The following is a 13103-nucleotide window of genomic DNA, read 5'->3' on the forward strand; positions in this document are numbered from 1 at the left end:
ACCCTAAAGGCCTTTATGAGGGGCCACTTTATAAAACAGGCCTCAAAAAAATGCAAACTCATGGGAAAGCCCCTTGCTCAATTATATTCGGAGTTAAACTCTCTAGAAAATCACAACAGAGGAGGCCCCTCGAGACAGATAGCTGAACAGATAACAGCCATTAGATCCAAAATTAATGTAATAGAGGAAAATCTTCTGGCCCTCAAACAATTGTACTATTACAAAGGTAATAGAGCCGATCAACTTCTAGCCCATAAGCTCCGAATCCGTACACAGCAACATCGAATTCCGTCTATCAAAACCCGAAAAGGGACTGTATACGCCCCAAAAGACATAGCAAGTGCATTTGCTCATTACTACACCGCACTATATAATTTGGACTCCTCCCCTGAGAACTCTAAAGCCCCAAAACGACAGATTGAACAGTTCCTGTCTTCCCTTCCCCTCCCAGTCCTATCCGTGAAAGATGCCCAGTGCCTTTCCGGCCCATTGACCGCCGAAGAACTGAAACAAGCGATCTCTTCGCTTCAGTTAAATAAGGCCCCAGGACCAGATGGGTTTAATACCTTATTCTATAAAACTTATTCCTCGCAATTGATACCAGATTTTTCAACTTTACTTTCAATACGCCCAGAATTTCTTGAGGCTTCCATCATCATTCTGCCTAAGGAGGGGAAGGATCATTCTCTATGCTAGAGTTACAGTCCGATCTCTCTCATTAACATGGCCATAAAGCTGTACACGAAAATATTGGCCACAAGATTAAATAGATTTCTCCCAAAACTAGTCGACCCAGACCAGGTTGGCTTTATCCCGGGTAGACAGGGCCCAGATAACATGAGACATCTCCTGAACATATTTAATGAGGCTGCAGACATGGGAATTCCCCTTCTTGCCATGTCAATGGACACTGAAAAAGCATTCGACAGGGTGAGATGGGACTACATGTTCTCAAAACTATTAGCATTTGGCCTTTCGGAATCCTTTATTACTGCAGTGAGATGCTTGTATTCTTGCCCCATGGCGAGGGTGAGAGGCCTGGACTTTTGCTCAGACAAGGTGCAGATCACTAACGGCTAAAGACAAGTTTGCCCCCTGCCCCCCCTGCTGTTTGCCCTAGCCATCGAACCGCTGGCTGCAGCAATAAGGATCTCAACCCAAGTCAGGGGTCCAGTTCTTCATGACACCCCCCCCAGAAATTAGCCCTCTACACGGACGAACTGACTCTTTTCATCAGAGAGCCGGAAGAATAACTTCCCGTACTTTTTGATCTTCTAGACAGGTTTGGCGTCATTTCTTACTACAAATTGAACTTAAGTAAAACAGAAGCATACCCCTTAAACCTACCCGATTCCGAATTAAACTCCCCAAGAAGAAATATCAATTCCAATGGTCTTTATCAGGTCTAAAACATCTTGGGGTGTTCCTCTCTCATGATACTGGCATAGTTCTATCTAAGAACTTTCTTGTTCAGAGAGTAATGGATCAGAGTATAAGATTAAAGATTGTGTAAAGTCCATGTAAATTAGTTCTCATACGGCTAGATTTAGAGTTTTGTCGGTAACGACCCGCGAATCTAACGCTGGCTTTTTTCTGTCCGCACCTTTAAAATAACTCTGGTATTGAGAGTCCACAGCATCCTGAAGACCTCCGACGCGGAACATCCATCCTGGCCGACGACTGAACGACGAATGACGGTTCCTTTAAATGACGGAACAGCCAATAGAATGCGAGCTCAATCTGATTGGCTGATTGGATCAGCCAATCGGATTGAACTTGATTCTGATTGGCTGATTCCATCAGCCAATCAGAATATTCCTACCTTAATTCCGATTGGCTGATAGAATCCTATCAGCCAATCGGAATTCGAGGGACGCCATCTTGGATGACGTCATTTAAAGGAACCGCCATTCGTCGTTCAGTCGTCGGCCAGGATGGATGTTCCACGTCGGAGGTCTTCAGGATGCTGCCGCTCCGCTCCGGATGGATGACGATAGAAGATGCCTCTTGGATGAAGACCTCAATCGGATGGAAGACCTCTTCTGCCCCGCTTGGATGAAGACTTCTACCGGATGGAGGACCTCTTCTTGCTCCGCTTGGATGAAGAATTTGGCTCGGCTGGGTGAAGACGACTCAAGGTAGGGAGATCTTCAGGGGCTTAGTGTTAGGTTTATTTAAGGGGGGTTTGGGTTAGATTAGGGGTATGTGGGTGGTGGGTTGTATTGTTGGGGGGGGTAGTGTATGTTTTTTTTTACAGGCAAAAGAGCTGAACTTCTTGGGGCATGCCCCGCAAAGGGCCCTGTTCAGGGCTGGTAAGGTAAAAGAGCTTTGAACTTTAGTAATTTAGAATAGGGTAGGGCATTTTTTTATTTTGGGGGTCTTTGTTATTTTATTAGGGGGCTTAGAGTAGGTGTAATTAGTTTAAAATTGTTGTAATATATTTCTAATGTTTGTAAATATTTTTTTATTTTTTGTACTTTAGTTAGTTTATTTCATTGTATTTATTTGTAGGAATTGTATTTAATTTATTTATTGATAGTGTTTATTTATTGATAGTGTAGTGTTAGGTTTAATTGTAGATAATTATAGGTATTTTATTTAATTAATTTATTGATAGTATAGTGTTAGGTTTAATTGTAACTTAGGTTAGGATTTATTTTACAGGTAAATTTGTAATTATTTTAACTATTTTAGCTATTATATAGTTCTTAACTATTTAATAGCTATTGTACCTGGTTAAAATAAATACAAAGTTACCTGTAAAATAAATATTAATCCTAAAATAGCTATAATATAAATATAATTTATATTGTAGCTATATTAGGATTTATTTTACAGGTAAGTATTTAGCTTTAAATAGGAATAATTTAATTAATAAGAGTTAATTAATTTCGTTAGATTAAAATTATATTTAATTTAGGGGGGTGTTAGTGTTAGGGTTAGACTTAGCTTTAGGGGTTAATACATTTATTAGAATAGTGGTGAGCTCCATTCGGCAGATTAGGGGTTAATAATTGAAGTTAGGTGTCGGCGATGTTAGGGAGGGCAGATTAGGGGTTAATACTATTTATTATAGGGTTAGTGAGGCGGATTAGGGGTTAATCACTTTATTATAGTAGCGGTGCGGTCCGCTCGGCAGATTAGGGGTTAATAAGTGTAGGCTGGTGGAGGCGACGTTGAGGGGGGCAGATTAGGGGTTAATAAATATAATATAGGGGTCGGCGGTGTTAGGGGCAGCAGATTAGGGGTACATAGCTATAATGTAGGTTTGCGGCTCTTTGCGGTCGGCAGATTAGGGGTTAATTATTGTAGGTAGCTGGTTGCGACGTTGTGGGGGGCAGGTTAGGGGTTAATAAATATAATATAGGGGTCGGCGGTGTTACGGGCAGCAGATTGGGGGTACATAAGTATAACGTATGTGGCGGTCGGCAGATTAGGGGTTAAAAATTTTTTATCGAGTGTCGGCGATGTGGGGGGACCTCGGTTTAGGGGTACATAGGTAGTTTATGGGTGTTAGTGTACTTTAGAGCACAGTAGTTAAGAGCTTTATAAACCGGCGTTAGCCCAGAAAGCTCTTAACTTCTGACTTTTTTCTGCGGCTGGAGTTTTGTCGTTAGATTTCTAACGCTCACTTCAGACACGACTCTAAATACCGGAGTTGGAAAGATCCCATTGAAAAGATAGGATACGCAATTGACGTAAGGGGATCTGCGGTATGGAAAAGTCGCGGCTGAAAAGTGAGCGTTAGACCCTTTTTTGAATGACTCCAAATACCGGCGGTAGCCTAAAACCAGCGTTAGGAGCCTCTAACGCTGGTTTTCACAGCTACCGCCAAACTCCAAATCTAGGCCATAGAAAACTGCAGAATGCTTAATAAAGAATTAATTGAGAAAGTGGTTCTGCTCAGCAATACAGGCTGAAGTTAGTAAATGCAGCAAAAAAGGTAATTAAGTACTTGCAGGTAATTTGATACATACAGCAAACAGGTGGGTGTTGACATAGCAAAAAAGAAACCGTGTCTCAGAATGCTGCTCAGCATTACAAGCTGAAGTTAGTAAATGCAGCAAAATAGGTAACAAGTTCTTGCAGTTAACTTGATACTACAGCTGCAACTAATTGGCATAATCGAAAATAATCGATTATGAAAATAGTTGTCAACGAATCTCATAATCGATTAGTTGATTTGCAATTAGTTGGTCTGTGCACAGCACCAACTGCTTCACGCCGATGAGCTCCTGCACATGGTATTGTGCTTTATGGTTATGTCCTTAGCCTAAAGGATGTCTACAGAAATGTTACTTTTCACTTTTTACGGACACTATAAGTTTCTTTTTAAGTTTACAACTACTCCTGTTGTATGTGCAACCCAGAAATAAAATAGGAGTCATAATTTGCATGGTTTATATTAATTCATGTTATTTGGGACTAGCTTTGCATGATATAGTGCCCAGCTTGTTATTTACACCTAGCCCTAGATTGATGGCATGTGTTTTATGAATTTATGTCACTATTAACTGTTTGCACAATTTTTAGCGGATCACTTTCTATTGCTGATTATATGTACTCTATAGATACATGTGTAAGGCTTTGTCCTGTTACTGATACAGTCTTTAGGGGATGGGGGAAGTGGGATGGATATTTAGCCCTTTTTTAAATATTTTTAATTAATTGGAATATGTACCAAATTCAACCTCTGTAAGTATATATCTGTTACTTTAAGAGTGGATTAGATATTATTTCCCCTAAACTTATAGCTAGTTGTTTACCATTGCATATAGATATTCAATATATTTTTGTCAGAATGAAGACCAGGTTTACTTTGTTAAAGGGACCCTTGTATTGTTGGAGAGCTAACACAGATAAATAGCCCACCTTGGTGAAATTGGCAAAACCATACTTATGCATATCAGGCACCTCAACACCATCTGAGCGTCTCTTCTGTGCTGCAGGCAAATTAGCTTGCAAGAAAGAGAGCCAGCCTCAGCCAGAAGCATGTGAACATGTTGACATTTTTGCATTTCAATGCAAAGTTTTTGAAAGAGTGAATAGCAGAATGTTCTAACATTGATAGTCTATCTATTACTAGTTCTACCTCTTTCAAACAGTTTGTGGTTTTGTTTAGCTTAATTATAAAAATCTGTTCTGCTGCCTAAAAAAATGGACCAACAGTTGTGTTAATGTAAAGTTTTAGTCTGAAGTTTACATTTATAACACTCAGTATATGGATTTTAATTTTAAATATAGGAAAAAATTATTTATTTGTTATCCGATTAGTCGATTAATCCAAAAAATAATCATCCGATTAATCGATTATGAAAATAATCGTTAGTTGCAACCTTACTTGATACATACAGCAAACAGGTGGTTGTTGACATAGCATAAAAGAAACTGTTTCAGGATGCTGTTCAGTATTACAGGCTGAAGTTAGTAAATGCAGCAAAATAGGTAACAAAGTTCTTGCAGTTAACTTGATAATTACAGCAAACAGGTGGTTGATGGTATAACAAAAAGACAACAGTGTATCAAAATATTACCAGTATCAGAGGTAAAAAGTACTTGTGGTTTCTTATGTAGTAAAGGCTGCAAGCCTTTGTGCTGTGAGCTGCTGCAGTTGAGTTCAGGGAAATCCTTAGTAATTGCACAAGGAAAAATGTACAGAGACTGTGTCTGCCAGATGTGTCTGCAAATGAAAAGTTAGCTTGAAGATCCACAATTCAGAATAGTGCTGAGAGGTATTCCAGCTGTAGGCAATATTACCATAATATTCAAGCAAAGTTACTAGGGGGAAGTGAGGTTAAATAGGCTGGTGAGTGAAAAAGGGGAGGACCCATTTTAAAGGGATATTACACCACCATAACTTGGTCTCTCCGCATCCCTCACCCTGTCACGCAATGTCGGGCCTCCTGCTAGGCCTTCCACTTGCTGGTCTTGCGGTGCATCAAGCTCTCTCTACTCTTAAAATTATGGACCTCTTCTCGGGAGGAAATCCAGTAACCCCTGATGACCTGGCCCATAGACATGATATTCAACCCAAGTTTATATTTGATCTGCTAAGGTTTCTCTCCATACTGAAGTCGTGGGGATTCTTGGGTGCTCCTCCTAGACCGTAGACACCATGGGAGAGTCGGATATCTACAGACTCCCAACACATCTCCCCCTTATCCTCCTATTATCAAATTCTTCTTGATGCCTCAAAACTTACTAAAACCAGGTAAATGGGGGACTGGGAGAGGGATTCGGGGGGTGGAATTGTCGATAAAGGATTGGTCTGACGCAATTCAGCACACCAAATCGTCAATTCATTGCATAAAGCTGTATGAACTGTTCTACAAGCTGCTGACCAGGTGGCATTATGTACCCTCAGCTACACAAAATGTTTCCAGGCTGCTCCCCCCTCTGTTGGAGAGGCTGTCAGCAAGTGGGCGACCCCCAACATGTTTGGTGGGCCTGCCCTATCAATTCCCCCTTGTGGAGCAAATTGGAGGTTTTGTGCTGCCATCTGGGATTAGTAGCGTCCCTGTCCCCGGAAACGGCCCTGGTTCATGCCGGCCTCCGGCCCCTCTCTGCGCCCAGCTGCGCTCTTCTGATAACGATCACAATGGCGGAAAAACTACTAATCGCTAGAAACTGGAAGAAACCTAATCCCCCCAATTGGCAGACCTTGACCCAACTTATTTCTTACTTTCGGTCTATGGAGAGTTATGTATATAGCTCCCGCCAACAAACAAACCTGTATGCTATGATCTGGGAGCCCTGGGACTCACTCGGGGAAGGCACGATTCTCTCTATGTAAAAGGAAGGTAGCTGATTCCAACAGCAAAATGTACCAACTGGGAGGGGACTGTATCATTCCCCCCTTCCCTGTGACTGGCTTTTTTATATATGTTTTTTTACCTCTTTAACCCCCCAACTACCCCTCTGTCCTGTCCTCTCAGTGGATTTTCCTGCCAAAAAATTACTAAACGGACCTCTATCTGCCCCCAGGTATGCAAACACATTCTGTTAAGCACATTGACTTAATCTCTGAACTTTAACTTTCTTGTAATATTTATTTTTCTAATGTTAGTTAAATATATTTAAATTGTAAAAAATCTTCATTTGATTTTTATTCCTTCAGGGTTGACCATTTCTGGTTTTGATTCCCGATCATTGCATGTACTGTGTCTAACCCGGAAGGTTATCTTCCGCCTTGCTTTTGTTTTCATACGTGTATTGGAATGTCTCTTGTACGTTGCTATGTGATTTTGACCTCAATAAAAATTATTTAAAAAAAAAAAAAAATCAAAATACCAAATTTAACAAAATTAAACCTAATCCCTATGACAAAAAATACACAAAGTCCCACGTAACAGTAACCCCCCCAACCCCCAAAATAAAATATCCTAACACTAAAAAACCTAAACTACCCATTGCCCTGAAAAGGGCATTTGTTTGGGCATTGCCCTTAAAGGGGGATTTAGCTCTTTTACTGCCCATCCCTAATCTAAATAAAACAACCCCCCCAAAAAAAAAAACTACATCTAACCCCCAGGTTGCTACTCACCATTCTTGAAGTCCGGCGGAGAATATCCTGTTACAGGCTGTGAAGTCTTCTTCCAAGCATAACCTCTTCTTCCAGGAACATCCAGCGCGTAGTGGAGCTGAAGACCGGCGACCCTGGAGCTAAAGGCCGGCGACCGCTGAGCCTTGGAGCATGGAGAATCCTCTTTGTACCATCTCTGCGGTACCCTGAATAGTGAATTCAAGGTACACAATTAAAGATGGCGTCCCTTGAATTGGCTGATTTGATTCTTTAAATTCAAATCAGCCAATAGGATGAAAGCTACTCAAATCCTATTGGCTGTTCAAATCAGTCTATAGGAAGAGAGCAAGTGAAATTCTATTGGCTGATTTGAATAGCCAATAGAATTTCACTTGCTTTCATCCTATTGGCTGATTTGAACAGCCAATAGGATTTGAGTAGCTCTAATCCTATTGGTTGATTTGAATTTAAAAAATAAAATCATCCAATAGGAATTCAAGGGACGCCATCTTTAATCGCGTACCTTGAATTCACTATTCAGTGTACGGCGGAGATGGTACGAAGAGGATTCTCCATGCACCATGGCTCCGCGGTCGCCGGTCTTTAGTTTCAGGGTCACCGGTCTTCACCTCCGCGGTCTTCAGTCTTCAGCTCCGCTCCGCGCAGGATGTTTCTGGAAGAAGAAGAGGTTGCGCTAGGAAGAAGACTTAACTGCCTGGAACAGGACCTTCTCCGCCGGACTTCAGGAATGGTGAGTAGCAACCTGGGGGTTAGACTTAGGTTTTTTTTTAAATTTTTTGAAGGGGTTGTTTTAGTTAGATTTGGAATGGGCAGTAAAAGAGCTAAATGCCCTTTTAAGGGCAATGCCCATACAAATGCCCTTTTCAGGGCAATGGGTAGTTTAGGTTTTTTAGTGTTAGGTTCTTTTATTTTGGGGGGTGGAGGGGTTTACTGTTAGGTGGGACTTTGTATACTTTTTGTAAAAAAGCTGATTATCTTGGGGCAATGCCCTACAAAAAGCCCTTTTAAGGGCTACTGGTAGTTTCAGGTTTAATTTTGTTAAATTTGGTAATTTGATTTTTTATTTTCTGTAAACTTAGTTGTTTTTTTAACTTTAGAATGTATTAGTTTAGGTAATTTGGGTTAATTTAAGGGAGTGTTAGGTTAGGGGGTGTTAGGTTAGGGAGTGTTAGGTTAGGGGGTGTTTGGTTAGGGTACTTAGTTATTTAAATAGTTATTTGCATTGTGGGTTTTGGTGGTTTAAAAGGTTAATAAGTTAATAAGATTTATTGCGATGTAGGGGTTTTGTAGTTTATGGGTTAATAGGATAATTAGGTTGATTGCGGTGTGGGTTTTTTTTGCGGTTCAGAGGTTAATAGAGTAATTAGGTGTATTCCGGTGTCGGGGGTTGATGGTTAAGTGATTAAGGGGTTAATTACTTTATTATTTAGCGATGTTGGGGTTTGCAGTGTATGGGTTAATACTTCGTGTAGGATTTTCTTTTTGTTATATTTCGTGGGGGCGGAGTTTTTTTTTTAATACTTGATGCAGGCGGTTATTTATTTATTTATTTTTTTAATTTTTTTTTTATTTTTTATATTTTTATTTGAGGTAAAGTTTTGGCATACAAATAAAGCAATACAGCATTTTACATTTACATTTCGAAATGACTTATAACTAAGTACATTAGGCAGGTTACATATTATAATTGAGTACAATGTGCCATTGCTGTAAAAAGATAAAGAGATATACAATCCAACAGTACGCCATTGAACATTTTTGAACCTTCTTAACTTTTCAAATAGGCCACTCTTGGACCTTATACCAAATGTTTTGATAAACACAAAAGGTTACATTAACAACAGGAGTCCTCTTATGGGTCTCAATGACTGAACCTCAGGTTTTATTTTTTTTATTTTTTGCTGTGTAATTGTCATGAAGGGGAAAAATAAACTTTCTTACTACTGACATGAGTACACCAGAGGAGTTTAGTATATATGGAAGTATTTAAGATTATATTATAGGAGAAGGTCCATCGTCACCATGGTTAATATTAGAAGGGGTTATAAATATGTACATATATTTGGAGAGAGGTAAGGCTAAGCTGATGCAGATATATATTCAATAGTTGTATAAATCCTGATAATAATTGGTGGTACACTTATGGTGTAGGCATATTGTAATATAAGCTATGGATTTTTAGGGGTACATTCTTAGATAATGCAGACATCCAGCAGACATCTCAAATTTACTATATTTGTAATTCGAGTAGCTTAGGGCTTCCAGGTTAATATTACTGGTGGATAAGCCATCTAAAGCGTGGGTTTAGCTGTAAAATACCTTTATACTAATCGCAGGTGCCAGGATCCCACCGCCCCGGCCGTAGACGACGGGACCCCGACACACAATCTTGAGAAAGCAACTAGAAACATCAGGATAGGCAACTTTGGAATAGAACTACTATGTCTGAACAAATAAGACTATATATGGCGATAATGGGAATACATGAGGTTTAAGTGCCCAGCTCTTGTATCAAACAAAAATATTAGCATAAATGTGCAGAAGAGGTAATAACTGGGATTACATATTTTAATGAGGACTATAGGTCGCTGCTATAGCTACCACAGCAAACCGCTGCCCAATACAGAAACAAATAACAACTTATGGTTAAGCATACATGGCTAGATTTAGAGTTTTGTCGGTAACGACCCGCGTAGCTAACGCTGGCTTTTTTCTGGCCGCACCTTTAAAATAACTCTGGTATTGAGAGTCCACAGAATGGCTGCGTTAGGCTCCAAAAAAGGAGCGTAGAGCATATTTAACGCCACTGCAACTCTCGATACCAGAGTTGCTTACGGACGCGGCCAGCCTCAAAAACGTGCTCGTGCACGATTCCCCCATAGGAAACAATGGGGCTGTTTGAGCTGTAAAAAAACCTAACACCTGCAAAAAAGCCGTGTTCAGCTCCTAACGCAGCCCCATTGTTTCCTATGGGGAAACACTTCCTACGTCTGCACCTAACACTCTAACATGTACCCCGAGTCTAAACACCCCTAACCTTACACTTATTAACCCCTAATCTGCCGCCCCCGCTATTGCTGACCCCTGCATATTATTATTAACCCCTAATCTGCCGCTCCATAAACCGCCGCTACTTACATTATCCCTATGTACCCCTAATCTGCTGCCCCTAACACCGCCGACCCCTATATTATATTTATTAACCCCTAATCTGCCCCCCACAATGTCGCCTCCACCTGCCTACACTTATTAACCCCTAATCTGCCGAGCGGACCGCACCGCTACTATAATAAAGTTATTAACCCCTAATCCGCCTCACTAACCCTATAATAAATAGTATTAACCCCTAATCTGCCCTCCCTAACATCGCCGACACCTAACTTCAATTATTAACCCCTAATTTGCCGACTGGAGCTCACCGCTATTCTAATAAATGTATTAACCCCTAAAGCTAAGTCTAACCCTAACACTAACACCCCCCTAAATTAAATATAATTTTAATCTAACGAAATTAATTAACTCTTATTAAATAAATTATTCCTATTTAAAGCTAAATACTTACCTGTAAAATAAATCCTAATATAGCTACAATATAAATTATAATTATATTATAGCTATTTTAGGATTAATATTTATTTTACAGGTACAAATACTTTGTATTTATTTTAACCAGGTACAATAGCTATTAAATAGTTAAGAACTATTTAATAGCTAAAATAATTAAAATAATTACAAATTTACCTGTAAAATAAATCCTAACCTAAGTTACAATTAAACCTAACACTACACTATCAATAAATAAATTAAATAAAATACCTATAATTATCTACAATTAAACCTAACACTACACTATCAATAAATAAATTAAATACAATTCCTACAAATAAATACAATGAAATAAACTAACTAAAGTACAAAAAATAAAAAAAGAACTAAGTTACAAAAAATAAAAAAATATTTACAAACATTAGAAAAATATTACAGCAATTTTAAACTAATTACACCTACTCTAAGCCCCCTAATAAAATAACAAAGCCCCCCAAAATAAAAAAATGCCCTACCCTATTCTAAATTACTAAAGTTCAAAGCTCTTTTACCTTACCAGCCCTGAACAGGGCCCTTTGCAGGGCATGCCCCAAGAAGTTCAGCTCTTTTGCCTGTAAAAAAAAACATACAATACCCCCCCCAACATTACAACCCACCACCCACATACCCCTAATCTAACCCAAACCCCCCTTAAATAAACCTAACACTAAGCCCCTGAAGATCTTCCTACCTTATCTTCACCATACCAGGTTCACCGATCGATCCAGAAGAGCTCCTCCGATGTCCTGATCCAAGCCCAAGCAGGGGGCTGAAGAGGTCCATGATCCGGCTGAAGTCATCATCCAAGCGGGAGCTGAAGAGGTCCATGATCCGGCTGAAGTCTTCATCCAAGCAGGAGCTGAAGAGGTCCATGATCCGGATGAAGTCTTCTATCAACGGCATCTTCAATCTTCTTTCTTCGGGAGCCATCATCTTCCATCCGACGCGGAACATCCTCTTCTCCCGACGCCTACTCGCAGAATGACGGTTCTTTTAAATGATGTCATCCAAGATGGCATCCCTCAAATTCCGACTGGCTGATAGGATTCTATCAGCCAATCGGAATTAAGGTAGGAATATTCTGATTGGCTGATGGAATCAGCCAATCAGAATCAAGTTCAATCCGATTGGCTGATTCAATCAGCCAATCAGATTGAGCTCGCATTCTATTGGCTGTTCCGATCAGCCAATAGAATGCGAGCTCAATCTGATTGGCTGATCGGATCAGCCAATCGGATTGAACTTGATTCTGATTGGCTGATTCCATCAGCCAAACAGAATTTTCCTACCTTAATTCCGATTGGCTGATAGAATCCTATCAGCCAATCGGAATTCGAGGGACGCCATTTTGGATGACGTCCCTTAAAGGAACCGTCATTCATCGGGAAGTCATCGTCGGAAGAAGATGGGTCCGCGGTGGAGGTCTTCAAGATGGAGCCGGTCCTAATCGGATGAAAATAGAAGATGCCGCTTGGAAGAAGATGGTTGCCGGTCCGGATCTACTCTTCTTCCCAGATAGGATGAAGACTTTGGAGCCTCTTCTGGACTTCTTCAGCCGTCGGATGATGGATGTCTAGCCCCCGCTTGGGCTTAGATGAAGATATCGGAGCCTGGAACGGACGGTCATACCTGGCATGGTGAAGACAAGGTAGGAAGATCTTCAGGGGCTTAGTGTTAGGTTTATTTAAGGGGGGTTTGGGTTAGATTAGGGGTATGTGGGTGGTGGGTTTTAATGTTGGGGGGGGTATTGTATGTTTTTTTTTACAGGCAAAAGAGCTGAATTCTTTGGGGCATGCCCCGCAAAGGGCCCTTTTAAGGGCTGGTAAGGTAAAAGAGCTTTGAACTTTAGTAATTTAGAATAGGGTAGGGCATTTTTTATTTTGGGGGGCTTTGTTATTTTATTAGGGGGCTTAGAGTAGGTGTAATTAGTTTAAAATTGTTGTAATATTTTTCTTATGTTTGTAAATATTTTTTT

Source organism: Bombina bombina, chromosome 1 (genome assembly GCF_027579735.1).
Source record: "Bombina bombina isolate aBomBom1 chromosome 1, aBomBom1.pri, whole genome shotgun sequence".
Lineage (NCBI taxonomy): Eukaryota > Metazoa > Chordata > Amphibia > Anura > Bombinatoridae > Bombina > Bombina bombina.